General features: G+C 49.1%; 2 protein-coding genes across 3 annotated transcripts in view; one reads left to right on the plus strand and one right to left on the minus strand.

Annotated features, from left to right (window-relative positions):
• The window catches only part of DOCK1 (dedicator of cytokinesis 1), a 526,335-nt gene that overhangs the window by 14,556 nt on the left and 493,659 nt on the right, over nt 1–18,120 (plus strand). The gene's annotated exons all lie outside the window — the stretch shown is intronic.
• INSYN2A (inhibitory synaptic factor 2A) overlaps nt 6,117–18,120 on the minus strand; it is a 242,293-nt gene continuing 230,289 nt past the window's right edge. Inside the window, exon 5 of the transcript XR_014248825.1 lies at nt 6,117–6,126. The gene's annotated coding sequence lies outside the window, so the exon portion shown is untranslated. The remainder of the gene's footprint in view (nt 6,127–18,120) is intronic.

An 18,120-nucleotide genomic window follows, 5' to 3' on the forward strand; every position in this document is an offset into this window, starting at 1 on the left:
AAGTCATCGGTGACCAGCGGCAGCCCTGGGAGCGTGAAGGCCTGCCGAGGGTTGGGGGCCTGGCCTGGCCAGTGCTGATGTGACTGCCGTGTGTCTGACCAGGCTGGGCGCCCTCTGGGGGAGCCGTCAGGGAGGCCGTGTGCCTGTAGCTGTTAGAATCCTACCAGGCAGGACTAGGAAAATGGAAAACCTCCCAGAGGGGCTCTCTCTCGGCAGGGATGTGATGTGGGGTGTGCCTGGTGTGTGTGTGTGTGTGTGTGTGTGTGTGTGTGTGTGTGTGTGTGTGTGTGTGTGTGTGTGTGTGTGTGTGTGGAGGCTGGGCGGTTGAACTAGGTAACAATGAGATTCTTCCATCCCCGAAATCCCTAAGTCGAGCCCATGGGGGAAGCACTTGGCATGTATTCAGACCCCCGGATTCCTGTTTGAGTTTGGGCCGGTTACTTAACCTCTCTGAGCCTCAGTTTGCGCATCTGTAAAGTGGGGATAATAATAGTACCCACTTCCGATGATTGTGGAGAGGAGTGACAGGCTAAGTGTCAAATGCTTAGCGCCCGCTAATCACTTAGTACTTGGGAACACCATCCTCAGCACCACATAAGCCTGAAAATGGACCCCTGGTGACAAAGCCACCTCTGTGTAGTGTACTTTATTCTTCTGTTTTTTAAAAAAAAAAAAGGAAAGAAAAGATTAAGATTACAGAGCTATTAAGTAGAAGCATCGGATTTCCATGTAAATTACTTGACGTTTGTTCTCGGTTCTAAACTACTTGCAAGCTTCAGTCTGAATTTAGATATCCAGGAAAAGTAGACAAAAGAAAAATAATTAAACTTTGAAAAACAACATTTTCACAAAAGTATTTGCATATATTTACATATTAACTTGAGGAAAACACAGTTCCTGGTGCTTGCAATATCGTGCCTGGATCGTTTAATCCACATTCTGGGCTGGAAGATGGAGGATGTTGTGGGTTAAATTGTGTCCCCCCCCCCCCCCCCCAACCCCTATTGCCTCAGACCGTGATCTTATTTGGAAATAGGGTCATTGGAGATACAATTGTCTTATTAGGTAAGATGAGGTCATCCTGGATTAGAGTTGGCCTTTTATTCAAGATGACTGGTCCTTATAAGAAGAGGGAGACCCGGGAGAGACCACGTGAGGACAGAGGCAGAAATTGGAGTTAAGCCTCCAGTAGCCGAGGGACACCTCGGAACGCCTGGGGCTACCAGGAGCTGGAGGCTGCAAGGAAGCACTCCCCCCATCAAGGCTTTGGAGGGGAGCACGGCCCTCCCCATTCCTTGATTTTGGACTCTTGCACTCCAAAACAGTGAAAGAATAAATTTCTATTGTCCTAAGCCACCAGGTTTGCAGTACTTTGTTATGGTGGCCCTAATACAGGGGATTAGGGCAGAGATGCATTTGAGAAACAGGTGAAAAGGAGTTTCTGGTCTCCATTCAGTGAGGAAGCTGATGGTCAGAGACCTTGTGTCCCGGTATATTCTGCATCATCTCTTTAGAAGATTGTCTGGAGACTAAGGTGGTGACTAATGTGCAAATGTGTGATACTGTTTGTAGGTTTTTGCTCTCTCTTTTTTTTTTTTTTAATTTATTTATTTTATTTATTTATTTTTGGCTGCATTGGGTCTTCGTTGCTGCGCACGGGCTTTCTCTAGTTGTGGCGAGTGGGGGCTACTCTTCATTGTGGTGCGCGGGCTTCTCATTGTGGTGGCTTCTCTTGTTGTGGAGCACGGGCTCTAGTCTCGCGGGCTTCAGTAGTTGTGGCATGTGGGCTTCAGTAGTTGTGGCATGCGGGCTTCAGTAGTTGTGGCTCGCAGGCTCTAGAGCGCAAGCTCAGTAGTTGTGGCGCACGGGCTTAGCTGCTCTGCGGCATGTGGGATCTTCCCGGACCAGGGCTCGAACCCATGTCCCCTGCATTGGCAGGCGGATTCTTAACCACTGCGCCACCAGGGAGGCCCGCTCTCTCTCTTTGATTTGCTTTTTTCTTTCAGTTTGGATGTGACGTGGAGTTTCTTGGCCAGAACTTGAGGCGAATAGAAAATGCTTAATAAACTGCCATCCCTTCCAAGGGTGAAGGCACTGAAATGCGCGTGGAAGATTCTTCTGGTTTGCAGCTGGCTCTTTAGTTGGCATCTGAGAGGTGATCTCTTTCTTTCCCGCCAGAGAGACCACCTGAGTTTCTTCGTTCATTGCTTCATCATTATAAGTAGACGTTGAGTCAGAGCTTCCATGACAGACACCCTTCTAGGTGCTGGAGACTCATTGAAGTACAAGGCAAGCGTAGTGTGTGCCCTCGGGTTGCCCACCGTCTAGTGGGAAAGGTGGACTTGGGACCGGGTGGTATGATGCTGGGAGTGAGCGCTCTCTAAGGGGGAGGGCGCCTACCGCGCAGGTGGGGGACCCCTACCCAGGGGCCGGACAGCCTGGGAACGCTAGCAGGAGCAAGTATCATTTATAGAGACCCGGGGCCTCCAGCAGGTACCCAGGGGAAGAGATGAGACACGTGGTCTCAGCAGAGGGAACTACGTGTCTGAGGTTTGGAGCTGGGATGAGTGGCTTGTTGGAGAGGCTGAAAGAATAAAACATGAACAGAGCGAGGACATTCCCTGGATTCAGAATATAAAACAGAGCGAAGTGATGGTCTCCGAGCCCCAGGTGGAAGGAAGGAGCCTAGGAAGGGAGGGGGAGCATTGGACCCCTTTCCCTGGCTTTCAGCCGTGATTCATTGCCAGAGCTGTGTCCTGGGCGGATGGCCGGGCTCTGCCCCCAGGGGCCTCCGCAGAACCTGCTGCCTGACTTGTAAATTTGTCTGGCATTATTAAGTCTCCAACCCCCAATTTACTAGAAACTCAGGAGAAATGGGCTTCCTTTCTTCCATTTATAAGCATTATTTTGCACAGTTGCCGCAGAGCCACAATTGCCCTGAGCCAGAAGGGTTTGATCTATTGAGTCTAGACTGGTATTATGGTTAAGTATTTAATCAGGTCACCTTCAGAAGCTTGGCTGTAAGCATTTAATCTCTGGAAGCATTTTCATATGTCTTGTTTGAGGGTGGCATCTCTGTCCGGAAGGACGCAGGGAAGAAAATGTGCTAAACATGAAAGCCGACGCCGTCTGGGGAAGGCGGAAGGAACCAGGGTTTGCAGCCATGTATAGGTCTGTCAGGCACAGATGAAAATCCATGCAAGTTTATTTGCGTCAGAATTGATTCTGCAGCTCGTTGTCAGGTCCTATGATGGGCTGGATGGTTGTTGGGCTGAATCCCAGAGGGGTAGGGGACCGTTTGCCGTTGGACTGAGCTGGGGGTGAATTCTGGCTATCTGCCTTGCTGATTGGGTAATTTTTAGAATTTACTTTACCTTCCGTGCCGTGGAGGGTGAATTTGCTCCCCTATAAACTGGGGGTAATAGCAGTTGCTACCCTAGTGTTGGCATGGATTAGAAGTCGACACCCAGGTCATGCTCTTATCTGTTGGAGTTGCTCTCAAGAGTCTCGGGTGACAGTTACAGCAATGGGGATGCAAAGTGTTCGCCCTTGGCCTTGAAGGGGTCTGGTGCTTGGTTGTGGGTGGTAGGCTGTCTGCGGAGCTTCACCGAGGACTCCTGGCGGGCCTCGAGGATGCTGAGGTTGGGAAGGGAAGCAGAGAGGGAGCACCTGATGGCGGGGAGCCCGTGGGAGGTTCTGCCTGGGCTGCAGCATGGGGTGCGGGGGAGAGAGGACAGGGGCCGGGCCAAGGGCTTGCAAGCTGGGTTAGGGGGTGGGAACTTGGTCCTGAAAGCCGCGGGTGCGGGCGGAGCGGGGAGGCAGGCAGGGCAGCACGTATGGCACAGCTGTCAGTTTATGAATCAGTGGCAGGATTTACAAGAAAAGTGATGTATTAGGGTGAGATCCACATAATGTACCATTAGGCATGATATGGTGAACAGTTCAGTGGCATTACTACACGGACAGCCTTGTGCAACGTCCTGCATCTAATTTCAAAACATTTACATCGTTCCAGAGTAAAAGCCCTCACCCATTAAGCTGTTTCTCCCCCTTCCCTCCTCCTCTGAGGCCCTGGCAGCCTCTAAATCTGTGTTCTGTCTCCATGGATTTACCTATTCCGGATCATGCAATATGTGACCTCGTTTGTCTGGCTTTTTTGGCTGGACGTAATGCTTTCGAGGTTCACCCACATTGTAGCGTGTGTCAATGCTTCATTGCGTTCTGTGGCGGAAGAGTATCTCATTATACGTCTCCATACCATGATTTGTTTCTCCACTCATCTGTTGAGGGACATCTGGGTCATTTCCACCTTTTGGGTATTGTGAATAATGATGCCATAAACACTCAGGGATGAGTATTTGTTGGAACGCCTGTTTTCAGTTCTTTTCGGTACCGACCTAGGAGTGGAATTGCCGGACCATATGGTAATTCTGTGTTTAAATTAGTTGCAAGATTCTTGGACATAACGGCAAATGCAGTAAAGATGCCAGCAGCACAGAGTCCTGGACAGGGTCAGGGGTCAGCTTTGGAGTGAGGGGTTCTCTTGGGCTCGTTAACACACCCCGCTGAGCGAGGTCCCTGTGTTTTGCTGGAGCCCTAATGTGTAGGGTCGTCCGGGAGCCCCTGCTCTGTCTGGTACTTTAGGAGGCAGCAGCTCTGACATCCAGGGCAAGGTGGGGTTGGAGGTGGCTCCCAACATTTCATGGGGGAAAATTACTTGGAAGAAGGGCGAGGGCAGTACGGGATCTCAGCCTGCAGACCCACGCTTAGACTGGATGGGTGTGTCACTGACGTGTGTGCACTTCTGATAAGAAGCAGGTGTCTCTCAGGTACAGCAGGGCTGGGTGTTAGGAGTAGCACTGGAAGAGGGACAGGGGATAGTGCCCGTGCAGGGAAGTGGGACCTGGGTCCTCGCCCATCTTTATCGCGTTCCAGCTGAGTAACCATGGGTGAGTTACATGCCTCAGTTTCTTCATCTCTCCACACGGTGTGGTTAGGAAGCTACCTCCTAGGGCCATGGTGGGGATGTTGTGAGCTAACGGGTGTGAAGTACACGGACAGTGCCTGCCAAGCAGTGAGCATGATGGATGGATGACAGCTATTGTATTGGTTCCCTAGGGCTGCCATCATAAGGTGCTGTAACAAGCTGGGTAGCTTAAAATAACTAAATGTATTTTCTCACAGTTCTGGAGACCAGAAGTCTCAAATCAAGGTGTTGGCAGGATGGGTTCCTTCTGGAGGTTCAGAGGGAGAATCTGCTTTTTGCTCCTCTGCTAGCTTCGGGCAGTCCTTGGTGTCCTTGGCTTGTGGCAGCATCACTCCAGTCTCTGCCTGTCTTCACACAGTGCTCTGTCTGTGTTTCTCTGAGTCTCTGTGTCCAAAATTCCCTTTTCTTGTAAGAACAGTAGAAAACCCTAATTCGGTATGACCTCATCTCAATTTAATTACATCTGCAAAGATCCTATTTCCAAAGAAGGTCATTTTCCCAGGGACTGGGGATTAGATATTTGAATATAACTTTTGGGGGGACAAAATTTAACCTACCACAGCTACTAATTATGAATGTTTCAAAATAAACCGATCAAACAGATCTACTAACCTTGATTAGATCTATTTCCAGGTTAGTAGAAACCCCATTTCCAGAAGGTTATTAGGGAGGTAATATGCAGAAGACCACAAACCTGGGTGAGTGCTGACACCCTGGGAGGACACGCCCATGCCGCGCTCTCTTAATGCTGTCTCGGGACAGGCCTGGGCAACAGAGCGTGGACAGAGTTCCTCTATCTGGATACCTGCTGGAAGCTTCCATCTGCTAAAGCTGAGCTTCTCTAACTCGTGACTTGCTGGGCTGACAGTTACAGCTCCTAGAAGTTTGGGGAACGCGTGGAGGGGAACACTGTTTGGATCTCACTTAGGTGAGACTGAGGAGCTTCAAACAGCCTGGGGAGGTGGGCAGATCATCGCCCTCTGTCTCAGAGATCAGACCCCCTCGAAAAGCCAGCCAGGGCTTCTAGGAAAGGGAGTTCTACAGTTTCCAAGGGGAGACAGGCATGAACTGATAAAGTCTCTGAAATGTCCAGTCCCCTTCTGAGGATTGGAGCTCCTCAGGAATACAGTCTGGACAGTCTATTCCCAGATGACCCTGGACGGGAAAGACAGCAGTGTTTTTTCACGGGAAGCCTCTCATGGGCTCCGACTTGGGGAGACATGGATGGAGCTGGAAGGACAAGCCCCTGACCTGGGGGTGAGGGGGTCTTCCATCTCCAGAGGACCTCGTGTGTTGGATGGGGCGGTCAGCTTTCCGGGTTTTCTCTGGTTCTTTATGGAAGCCAGCCTGGAGGGGGCGGGGCTACAGCGCAGAGTGCCTGCACCCAGGCTGGCGCAGGACACAGCTCGCATCCGCAGGAGCTGCAATGTTTTCATCTATGAACAGTTGGTGCACCTGGACCCTGCCTTTTTCCTGGTGTGGGATTCAGGGAAGGAAGGATGGAAAGCGCTTTAAGTGGTGCCTGGTATGGACTCCGGGCCCCTTTCTGGAAAGGTATTAGAAAGGCAACAAGATATAGTCAGATGTTAAAAAGGCATTAAGTCTTTTCTTTTTTTAAAATGGTATTTATTTTTTAAACTAATTTATTTTATTTATTTTTCGCTGTGTTCGGTCTCGTTGCTGTGCGCAGGCTTTCTCTAGTTGCAGCGAGCGGGGGATACTCTTTGTTGCGGTGCATGGGCTTCTCATTGTGGTGGCTTCTCTTGTTGTGGAGCATGGGCTCTAGGCGCACGGGCTTCAGTAGTTGTGGCTCACGGGCTCAGTAGTTGTGGCTCTCGGGCTCTAGAACACAGGCTCAGTGGTTGTGGCACACGGGCTTAGTTGCTCCGCGGCATGTGGGATCTTCCCGGACCAGGGCTGGAACCCGTGTCCCCTGCATTGGCAGGCGGATTCTTAACCACTGCGCCACCAGGGAAGTCCTGGCATTAAATCTTTAGTTAACAGGATGGAGTGGAAGTGTGGGCATATTCTTAGGGCTGGAATGATCATTTTAGAGTAGTGATGGGTAGAAGGTAAATCCTCTGGAGCTCCTGCCCGTTGAATTCTAGAAGGGTTCACGTAGTCAGAGCTGAACGACAGAATCCATATTCAGAGAGGTCTTGATTGTTTCGGATCACAGGCCTAAGGACATCAAGTGAACCTCTGCCAGACTAACTGTGGAGTCTTATGGTCAGGGACACAAATTAGCGGACAAGCTGCAAGATAGCAGAGTGAGGCCTTCAAAACTGGCCTCCTGCGGCGACCTAGAGATTATTGTTCAAGCATCTCAACCAGCAGCGTGTCAGGCTTGCTAGAAAAGCACAATTCACAGCGTTGCAGGCTGTCCTGGACAAGCACAGCTGGAGGTTTGGAGGAGGGAAGATGTGGGGTGTGTGGTGATGGAAGCCCGTCCTGGAGCAGTGGATGGGACCTGGTCTGGTGGCACCAGGGAAATGCAAGGCCCGGCGATGCAGGTTGAAGGGTCCAGAGCGGGGATAAGGGGCAGAATGTCCCCTGGAGGACCGCGAACCACCCATGGCAGTGTGCACACCTTGGTGACTCAGGAAGGCCCAGCGGGATTGAACTAGAAGAGCTCTGAGTCCCTTCCTTCTGAGATTCAGTTCAGTTACTGCTGGTCCTGGGGGAGCGTTTTTAACAGCAGGTGACCCAGAGCGAGGTCACACAGAGGTCGACTCACAGTGTCATCGCTGGTTCATGGAGGGCGCCCCCTTTCTCCCCTGGTGTATCTAACATCTGTCCTTCGGACCATTTCCCATGGGTTGACTTGGGTAGGTGTCGAGGGAGCCTGAAGGCATTGGGTGGCTGGTGGAAGACACGGAGGACATTGGCTTTGGACAGCTGGAGGAGTGAACTGCCCAGGTGCCAGGGGCACCGATGGATGGGCCAACCTCCACGGGGCTACCCGTGTGCGAGGCGCTGGTCTGCTGATGTCCACTTCCCACAGTTGGGACAGATTCTGCGGTGTGGGGAGGAGGCAGGTGTTGAGGTCTGTGGCTCTTGCAGGCATGTTGAGATGGAAATGTGACTTTATTTGGAGGGAAACATATGTAGGTGATAAAAGTGGTCCATGCTGGTGCTGCGATGTGATAGACGCCGGCACCTGCAGCATCTCATGGCTGATGCGATGATGCTGGGTGAAGCCGTTCCCGTAAGGAGCGCCACGCCTCAGGGGCGATGGTGTCCTCCTTTAAACATTTATCTTTCGCCTTGTCGGACGGGCAAGGAAGAGGGGGGGCCCAGGCCACCACCCGCCTGGGATCTCGGGGCCCTGTGGAGCAGTGTCGCTTCCTGCCTCTTTTAAGTTAAATATTTCAGTGATTGAAGGATATGTGATGATTCCGTGAAGATCTTTGAAGTTCTGGGATTGCACATGGCATTAGCTGAGGGCTCCACATCCTGGCGCTGGCCTAGGGCTGGGGATCAAAGGGATGGAAGAGGCAGCCCTCGCTCCTGGGATGCTTTGCGTCCCGGGAGAGCAGGACAGGCGTGCAGGGAAATGTGGTGATTATTCATCCAGCTATAAATGATGACGTGCTTATCATCATGTTTCCCTTAGAGGCCTTCAGTATTCTGTCAAAGGGGGCAGACGTTTTCTGTGAAGCAACTTGAACTCCCACTCAGGATGTGGGTTCTCCGGCAGTCTTCAGATGCGTGAATCTGAAGTCAGTTTATTTATTCTTAACACTGTGGCATTAATTACATATAAGCCCAGATTTTATATACAGCATGATCCATGATCTTTTAGTCTAAATAAAATTTAGTGGTTTTTTTTTTTGGCCACACCACATGGCTTGTGGGATCTCAGTTCTCTGACCAGGGATTGAACCTGGGCCATAGTAGTGAAAGTCCGGAATCCTAACCACTTGGCCACCAGGGAACTCCTAAAATTTAGTTTTTCATTGCCCCCAAACTCAAAACCAAACAGTGTGGTACTTGCCTTACCGTTTGCCCTTTCATCATCCAAGTTGGAAGTCAGAGGGATGCCTTTGTGTGACAGTGCAGAGCTTAGTCGTGACCTTGAGTGTGACAGGCACACTGTTACGGTGGCTCTGTGGCAGACCCCCCACCTTCTGTGAGATGCTGTGCGTCACTGATTTGGTTTTTCCTAATCATAGCACTTGGTGTTTAGGATCCAAGCCTGGTAAAATCTGCAGATACCGGAAGATGAGTTTTAACTTTATTTGAAAAAAATCACAGTTACCTAACGTGGAGCAATACATCGTATCAAGACTGAGCAGGTGCTTTAAATCCACATCGAAGCTTTTCAGGGTTTTATTCCTACTTAACAGATGGGCGTCGACTTTATCTGTTTTCCCACCTGCTATGAGTTGACTTTGGATGTGGCTCAGTGTCATGGCTAGCCAGAGCCTATTTGGAATTTATGGGGTTTTAGTTTTTATTTTTGTCCTGTCTACTTGGTGGAGCCCTCACAGGCATGGGATGACGATACGGATCAGGAAAGGTATGGAACTTTTCTTTTGAAATGTGGACTCTTACGTCGTGGTTATGTGAAAACCCTTCATTGGGACGTTACCGATTTTCATCTAGAGTTTTCTATTGAGAACGTCATGATGTTTGAAGAGTAGTCGTGATATTAACACATTTCATTGGTTTCTGATGATTGAGCGTGTGACTTTTTTTTGGCTGCAGCTTGTGGCGTGCGGGATCTTAGTTCCCCAACCAGGGATTGAACCCGTGCCCCCTGCAGTGGAAGCACAGAGTCTTAACCACCGGACCACCAGGGAAGTCCTGAGCCTGTGGTTTTTATCTAGAAAATCCTCGTATGTGGTGGGCTTGTTAGGGCTCTACCACAAACTTGACTGGTGGCCCCCAGAGGGATTCTGGCTGCCTCGCAGGTGAGAGGCTCTGCCCAGGACATGCGGACTGGAGGCCGGTTCTTTAACGGGCCAGCAGGGCTCGTCCGGACCTGGCAGGGCCTCTGCTGCTGCCCCGGCTCATCTCACCACTGCTCTCGAGGGACAGCCAGGCCGAGCCATGTCCTTACGGCTATTGGTCCGTGAAGGTGTCCTTTCTCTTACCTGAGTGCACGTTCCTTGCCCTGCCCTCCTACTCCTCCTGCCCTCTCCCCTCTGCCCTTTGCCTTGCTTCTCTCTGATCTCCTTCCAGGTTTGGAAGCCCCCTTGGACACTTGCCTTCCGCCTGGTTAAGGTGCCCCTACTACGTGCTGCCCACAATGTCCAACGTAGTAGAGGCCAAGGTCACGGGCTGTGTTGTGACCTCCTGATTACTGGCCATCTTGGTCCTCAAATTGGAAGCTCCGTGAGGGCAGGGGTGGCGTCTGCCTGGCCTGTCTTCGTACCCCTGGTGCCTGGTGCTGACCTTGGCCCAGCTGGTGTTTCATCAATCTTTGAACAAATGAGGCTGAAATCTTATTGAAGTTCCGGAAATCTTTTGATGATCTGTGGGAGCGGCATTGCAGAACATTTGAAATTGGGGCCGTCCGAGAAAAGAGTTGGTAAACTTTTTCTGCTGAAGGCCAGAAAGTAAATATTTTAGGCTTTATGCACTATAACGCCTCTGTTGGCGTCTACTCGTTTTTGCTGTTGTAGCCCCAAAGCAGCCACAGGTGAGGCGTCAAGGCACAAATGTGCTGTGTTCCAATACAACTTTATTTATGGACACTGGAAGTTGAATTCTGGATGATTTTTGCATGTCATGACATATTCTTTTTTAAAAAAATTTTTAACTGAGATATAGTTGATTTACAATGTTGTGTTAGTTCTGGTGTACAGCAAAGTGATTCAGTTATATATGTATATATTCTTTTTCAGATTCTTTTCCATTATGGTTTGTTACAAGATATTGAATATAGTTCCCTGTGCTCTATAGTAGGACCTTGTTGTTTACCTGTTTTATATATAGCAGTGTGTATATGTTCATCCCAAACTCCTAACTTATCCCTCCCCCCACCACCTTTCCCCTTTGGTAACCACTAGTCTGTTCTCTATGTCTGTGAGTCTGTTTCTGTTTTGTCAATAAGTTCATTTGTATCATTTTTAAAGATTCCACATGTAAGTGATATCATATGATACTTGTCTTTCTCTATCTGACTTACTTCACTTAGTATGATCATCTCTAGGTCCATCCATGTTGCTGCAAATGGCATTATTTCATTCTTTTTTATGGCTGAGTGGTACTCCATTGTATATATGTACCACATCTTCTTTGTCCATTCATCTGTCAGGGACATTTAGGTTGTTTCCATGCCTTGGCTATTGGGAATAGTGCTGCTGTGAACATAGGGGTGCAGGTATCATTTTGAATTAGAGTTTTGTCTGGGTATACACCCAGGAGTGGGTTTGCTGGATCATATGGTAACTCTATTTTTAGTTTTTCGAGGAACCTCCGTACTGTTTTCCACAGTGCCTGCACCCATTTACATTCCCATCAACAGTGTAAGAGGGAGTTCCCTTTTCTCCACACCTTCTCCAGCATTTTTAAAAAAATTTATTTATTTAATTTATTTATTCTTGGCTGCGTTGGGCCTTCGTTGCTGCGTGCGGGCTTTCTCTAGTTGCGGTGAGCGGGGGCTACTCTTTGTTGTGGTGCGTGGGCTTCTCATTGCGGTGGCTTCTCTTGTTGCGGAGCATGGGCTCTAGGTGCGTGGCCTTCAGTCGTTGCGGCATGTTGGGCTCAGTAGTTGTGGCTCGCGGGCTTTAGAGCACAGGCTCAGTAGTTGTGGCGCACGGGCTTAGTTGCCCCGCGGCATGTGGGATCTTCCCGGATCAGGGCTGGAACCCGTGTCCCCTGCATTGGCAGGCGGATTCTCAACCTCTGCGCCACCAGGGAAGCCCTTGACATATTCTTATTTTGATCTTTTCCCCCAACTATTTAAAAATGTAAAAACCATTCTTGAGTTCACGGCCATACAAAAACTGGTGGCCGACCAGATTTGGGTGGGGCTACAGTTTGCAGACTTCTGGTCTAAGTAGTTACCGTTGATTAGGATTGTGTTCAAAATCTTTCCCGAAAAGGGCAGAATTCCCACTTAAAAAGAATAAAAAACATTAGTGTAAAATCAAAGACAAATTATTGAACCTGTCAGGAGACGTAGATTCCCAAAATTTCCCCTGGTGTACTACCTGTTTAGCTTTGTTTTTACATGTTATGTGTATTTTACGCCAATAAACGGATTTTTGATCCATTTTGAGTTGATTTTTGTATGCGGTGTTAGGTAAAGGTCCAGCTTCATTCCTTGGTGTGTGGATATCGTGTTCCCAGCAGCATTGTTGAACAGACTGTCCTTTCTCTGTTGACTGGTTTTGGCTCCCTTGCTAAAAATCACTTGTTCATATATGTGAGAGTTTATTGCTGGGCTTTGTATTCTATCCCGTTGGCCTCTATGTGCCTCTTTATGCTGGTACCACACTGTTTTGGTGACTGTAGCTTTGTAGTAGTAAGTTTTGAAATCACAAAGTGTGAGTCTTGCCGCTTTTGTTCATTTTCAAGCTTGTTTTGGGATTCCTTGCATGTACCTGTTTACTTTCGGTTTATTTCTTGGCTGATAGTTTAAAGGATGTCGAAGGTTTTATTTATTTTAATTTAAATGTATTCGTCTTTTAATTTTACCCTGACTGGCAATGGCTTGATTCAGTAATAATCTACCTTTAACCTACCAGATCAATGTTCTCTGATAGATGAGTTCAGAGATCTGGATTTGGTGTAGCTGCTTTCATTCTTCCTGGATGCTTTGGTTTGGTATTTGATAATCCTACAAGTCATAATATTAGGTCCTTCTGTATTTGGGTCCCTCTCTTGGTGGCTGTAAGTGTAGCACATGCTCGTGAGTGAAGAAGGCTGCCTTATTTGGGCCCTTTGTCCTCTGGGGGTCATGCCCAGAGGCTGGCCTGAGCAGCAGCCTGGGTGAGCTGGTAGCTGGCCCTCACCTTTGGTCAGGGCTGGTGTGGCAGTAGGTCTAGGAGAAGACAGATCAGAGGAGAGGCAAGAAGGAGAAGAAAGTGGGCACAGTTTTTTGCTTCCTCCCAAATGACTTTCTAACTTTTGAAAGTCCTACTTGTGTGGCATTGTTGCCTCTGATTTGGACATTTCCTTGTTGTTTCCATAACTGACAAGAAATTGACCCAGTGAATTAGCATGGTCTGTAGGAATGGTGGCAGACCATGGGGCATTTGAGGACTCAGGGACTTGCTTTGCTTCGTAATTTAGATTAATTTGTTGGGAGTTGATTGAGGATGATGCGGAATAAACTAGCCCTAGGAAGGGGGAGATCCATGCCACCATTCTGCTTATTCTTTCAAACCAGGGTGATTTTCCAAGTTAGATAACACAGGGAATCTGGGGCATTTTACACTTAATGTAATTTTTCAAAGTACCTGTACAAGCTTCACTGCAAATAACTCAGGGTTCGGACTTTTGTAGTTGGCCAGGGTTTATGTAGTTAGTTTATCAAGTAAAATTTGAATCGTATTGACAAGAACTGGAGTTGTGATAACAAACAGTAATTGCTGACTCTTTATCTTATCAGGGAAATCAAAAGTGTCTATTGAATTATAGTGACTCTATTATGTTGCTCTGTGAACTCACCAAGATAATTCTTTTGGGGGTGATTAAATGCAATCATGAAACCCTATATATGAGAAAGCAAACGGATAAACAACCAAAGTAATTATCAGCTGTACATTTACATTTTTCCATCACAATATTTCAAGGACCTGCTGGTCCAGAGTAATCTCTTAGGTCTTTGGAAGGATATTCTTCATAATGTTGTTTGATGGTTTATCTGCCCTGAGATCTGACCAGAGGGCGTTTCCGCAGCTTAACCTCCTAGAAACTGTTTGGAGCTTCATGTTTTTATTGATACCAGAGAGGAAGAGAAAGTTTGATGGTGTGTGTTCTGTGGTTATGAAAGGATGCTGCATGCACTGTATAAAGAAGCCCTGAACAGAATACGGAAGGGATTACCTTTTGTGGATAGATTGCACATACCTAAATCCTGATGACATTTTTCACTTTACGGTGCTACTTTGGACTCTAGTCATCCTTTAAAACACAAACAGAAAACAAAATCAGTCAAACCAACAACAAAAAAATCTGGCAAAATCAGAGTCAAACAGAATGTGTGGATTTTACCTGTCTGAGTATAATTGCCTTTCCTGGAAAACTTTCTCCTTTCTCAGTGCCTTTGCAGGTGGGGTGCTAAGAGTTCAAAATCTCACGTGAAGGTGCTTCTGGTGGTTCTCTGCATGTCTTTTAAGCTGCTTTGTTTGAGTGTTTAGATGTGAGTGCTAAGCTCACGCATCGTCCGGGACCTCCTGAGTCCCAGGAATGGGCACGAGGATTGGTGGGCCCAGTCTCTCTCCTTAGTTTGTTTCCAGTGGAGCGAAGCTCACTTTTCATTTCCGGTTGAAGGGGTACGCAGGTTGCTTGCTGTTACAGTGGAAATAAATCTTGGAAGACCTACAAGCATTGGGATCTGAGAGCAATGGATGAATCTGCTCCTTATTTCTGATTGGCAGGAAGTTGCCTTAATGGAATGAGCTGGCCTCCAGGGATCAGCCATCTCTGGGAACCTGGGACCTATGATGAAGCAGAGACATAACATCCTGCTTATTTTTCCTGTAAATACACTCAACATTACAAAAATTCATTAAAAGATAACCATGATCTGTCCTTTTGGGAAGCTTGTAATAGAAAGCAAGGGATAGCTTGATGATTCCTCTGGCTGGGTATGTATGTATGTATGTCTGTATTTATTTATGGCTGTGTTGGGTCTTCGTTGCTGTGCGCGGGCTTTCTCTAGTTGCGGCGAGTGGGGGTTACTCTTTGTTGCGGTGTGCAGGCTGCTCATTGTGGTGGCTTCTCTTGTTGTGGAGCACGGGCTCTAGGTGCGCAGGCCTCAGTAGTTGTGGCTCGCGGGCTCTAGAGCGCAGGCTCAGTAGTTGTGGTGCATGGGCTTAGTTGTTTCACAGCATGTAGGATCTTCCCGGACCAGGAACTGAACCCGTGTCCCGTGCATTGGCAGGTGGATTCTTAACCACCGCGCCACCAGGGAAGTCCTGGGTGTTTATTTACAAGGTGTTTCTTTCCAGAAAATACTTAAATAGATTATGTGTTTCACAACCTCAATATGGATTTTTTCAGTTTTCATGAGCACTTGTGATTTTAATTACTATCCTAAAAAATACTCACTTCCTTTCCTTTTTCAACTAGAAATGATCATTAAAAATGAACAAACAAAGGGTTTAAGGCCTTCTTTGAACCTGACCTTCTTACTTTCTTTAAAGGGCTAGTTTTTCTGTGGTTGGAAGCACAGACTCTGGAGCCAGACTCCCCGGGGTCAAACCCCAGCTCTGCCGCTGCTAGCTGGGTGACCTTAGGCCAGTCAACCTCTGCATGCCTCAGTTTTTTTCTCTGCAAATGAGTTAGCTAAATTCATATATTCAGTAAATAATTACCAAATGCTTACAAAATGTCAGTCCCTGGGCTGGGCCCTGGGTTACAATGTGGACCAAGATAGATACGGGGGGTGGCAAGTAAGTCGGCAACCACAAGGCAGAGGGGTCAACGGTGGGATGGAGAAGGGACTATCAAGGAAGGCTTCCTGAAAGAGGTGACATCTTAGTGGGTGATTTGAAGAATAGGTATGAATTAATGAGATGAAGAAGGGCAGGCAGGAGTAGCATAAATATATCTGAAGGCCCAGCGGCACGAGAGTGCATGAGACGTTGACGTTGAGTCTGAAACCTTTTGGGTGGAGGATGGATTGATGTCCAGGCTGAGGTCGGATAACTAAGCTGGGTCTTTGCAAGCCTCACTGAGGAATCTGACTTTATCCCCAGATCAGTGAGTAGTTACTAAGGGGTTTAAAGCCAGAGGGTAATGTCGTCAGATTTTGTTCTAGAAAGATCCCGTAAGCAGTGGTTGGAAGAGCAGGAAAGAGGGAGGAGAGGAGGTGGGGGATGAGGAGGCTGTGGCAGCCATCCGGGTGAGAGGTGATGGTGGCCTGGGCAAGGGCGACGATGCAGTAGAAGTTGGGAGAAGCGGATGCATTGGAGGAATGTGAGGAGGGTAAGTAATGCAAGGTTGTGCCTGATTGGTTGGGGGCGGGGGCAGGATGGGTGGCTCTGCTGGTGACTGGGTGGGTGGTCCTGGGGAAGGACGGACGCGGTGACGGACATTCAGGAGGTCTCTGCTGACTCCTACGGTGAGCATCCGCTCAGTTTGGAAGGGCTGAGTGCCAAGTGTCTCTGGGACACCCAGACTCTGCCGGAGTCACTGGGCACTGTTGATGGAGTTGGGAGTCATCACATGGATAGTGAGATGGTGACGGAAGCCGGAGGTGACTTAGGCACAGGAAGAGGAGAAGCAGCGGCTCAGGCCACAGGACCCCAGGAGCATCGGGGGTAAGGACTGAAGAGGGGGAAACCTGGAGAGTAGAGGCCCAGGAGGAAGTGGTCGGGAAGGCAGAGGTGGAGAGTGTCAGTGGCTGGGATGTCTGTGACCCTGAGGGCCGAGGTCCAGGGGCGCCGTGGCTGGAGCCTGAGCGGGCAGGAGAGCCAAGGACGTGGCTGGAGAGAGGTACACGTGTCTGGAGAGCTTTGGGGCTGGAGGCTGTTGGGAAGCAGAGGACTGAGGCAGCTCTGCCAGTGATCCTCTGTGCCAGGTAGCAACCGCTGCATAACAAACTATACCAAAACTTGGCGGCTTTAGATACTGTTGGTTATCTCAGTTTCTGTGGGTCAGGAATGTGGCTTTGCAGGGTCCTCCAGCTCAGGCTGTCTCGTGAGGCTGCAGGTCAGGCCCAGGGCCTCTCCGGGTTCAGCCGGGGTGGGACCTGCTTCCAAGCGCCCACAGTTGTTGTGGGCAGGGATCTCTCAGCTGCTGTTAGCTGGAGGCCCTTGTCACGTGGGCTTCTCCATAGGGCAGCTCAGACACGGCAGTTGGTTTTATCAGAATGAGTAAGCAGTAAGAGAGACAGACTGACAGACAGACACACACACCCAGCTAGAGAGACGGAAGCCCGAGTCCTTTTGTAACCTAATCACAGAAGTGACGTCCATCGCTTGCTGTGTTTTATTGGCTGGAAGTCAGTCACTAGGTCCAGCTGACACTGACAGGGAGGGCACCACGCGGGTGTGGCCAGCAGGAGGCGGGATCGTGGTGGCCATCTCGGAAGTCTGTTCGTCCCAGTCTCTGAGGTTTGTGTCCTCCCCTTTGTGGGTCCTGGCGACCTGCCCCCCTCAGGCTGTCGTGGCGCCCAGCACATGCCCTGCACACACCATGATGACTGTGCAGGAAGCGTTAGCTCCCTGTCGGGGTCCTTGTAGGAAGGACCTGAAGGTTGAAGGGAGGTGCCCCCTTGGAAACAGAAAAGATTACATCGTAGAAAAAAATTGTTTTATAACATGTCATACGTTGAGTGCGGTTATATTTGGGGCGAGGGGAGGGGTACTCCTCGTCTTCGTGAGGCACAGGGGAAGGCCGTCCTTGCTGTTGGGTGTGTTTTAGCGGAGCAGGTCACCTGTCCTGTCCTGTGGGAAGCAACCTGCAGGGTGCGCTGGGAGGGAGGAGGTGCTTCCTGGGTCCTTGTCGCCTGAGGATGACGGGGTGAGATGTCCCCTGGGCCCAGAGACCTTGAGCATATTCTCCAGACCCTGGTTTGGGTGCTTTGGGGCAACTCAACTCGACTCTGTCATTATACTGCCAATAAATAAAACTTTATTTGCAAAATCAGGCACCGGGCCAGACTGGCCTGTGGGTTAGCGTTGCTGACTCCTGACCTACGGAATGAGGAAATAAGATGCCGCAAGTGCACCTACGGAATGAGGAAATAAGATGCCGCGAGTGCTTTTCACTGGTGGTTGTCAATGCTCATTTCAAGTTTTATGTTGTGTTTTATTATCCTTGTTAACATTTGCACTCGGGGTTGGCGGAGGTCATATGGACACTTTTGAGAGGCTCTGGGGAGTGGTGGTTAGGGCTTTGCTTTCCTGACACTGCCGCTTCTAAGCTGTGGGGCTGCAGACAAGTTACTTAACCTCTCTGGGTTTGTCTCTCTCTCACTTCCTCTTGGCCCATGCTTGGACTTTCTC

This window comes from Balaenoptera borealis (assembly GCF_965194805.1).
Source record: "Balaenoptera borealis genome assembly, chromosome: 10".
NCBI lineage: Eukaryota > Metazoa > Chordata > Mammalia > Artiodactyla > Balaenopteridae > Balaenoptera > Balaenoptera borealis.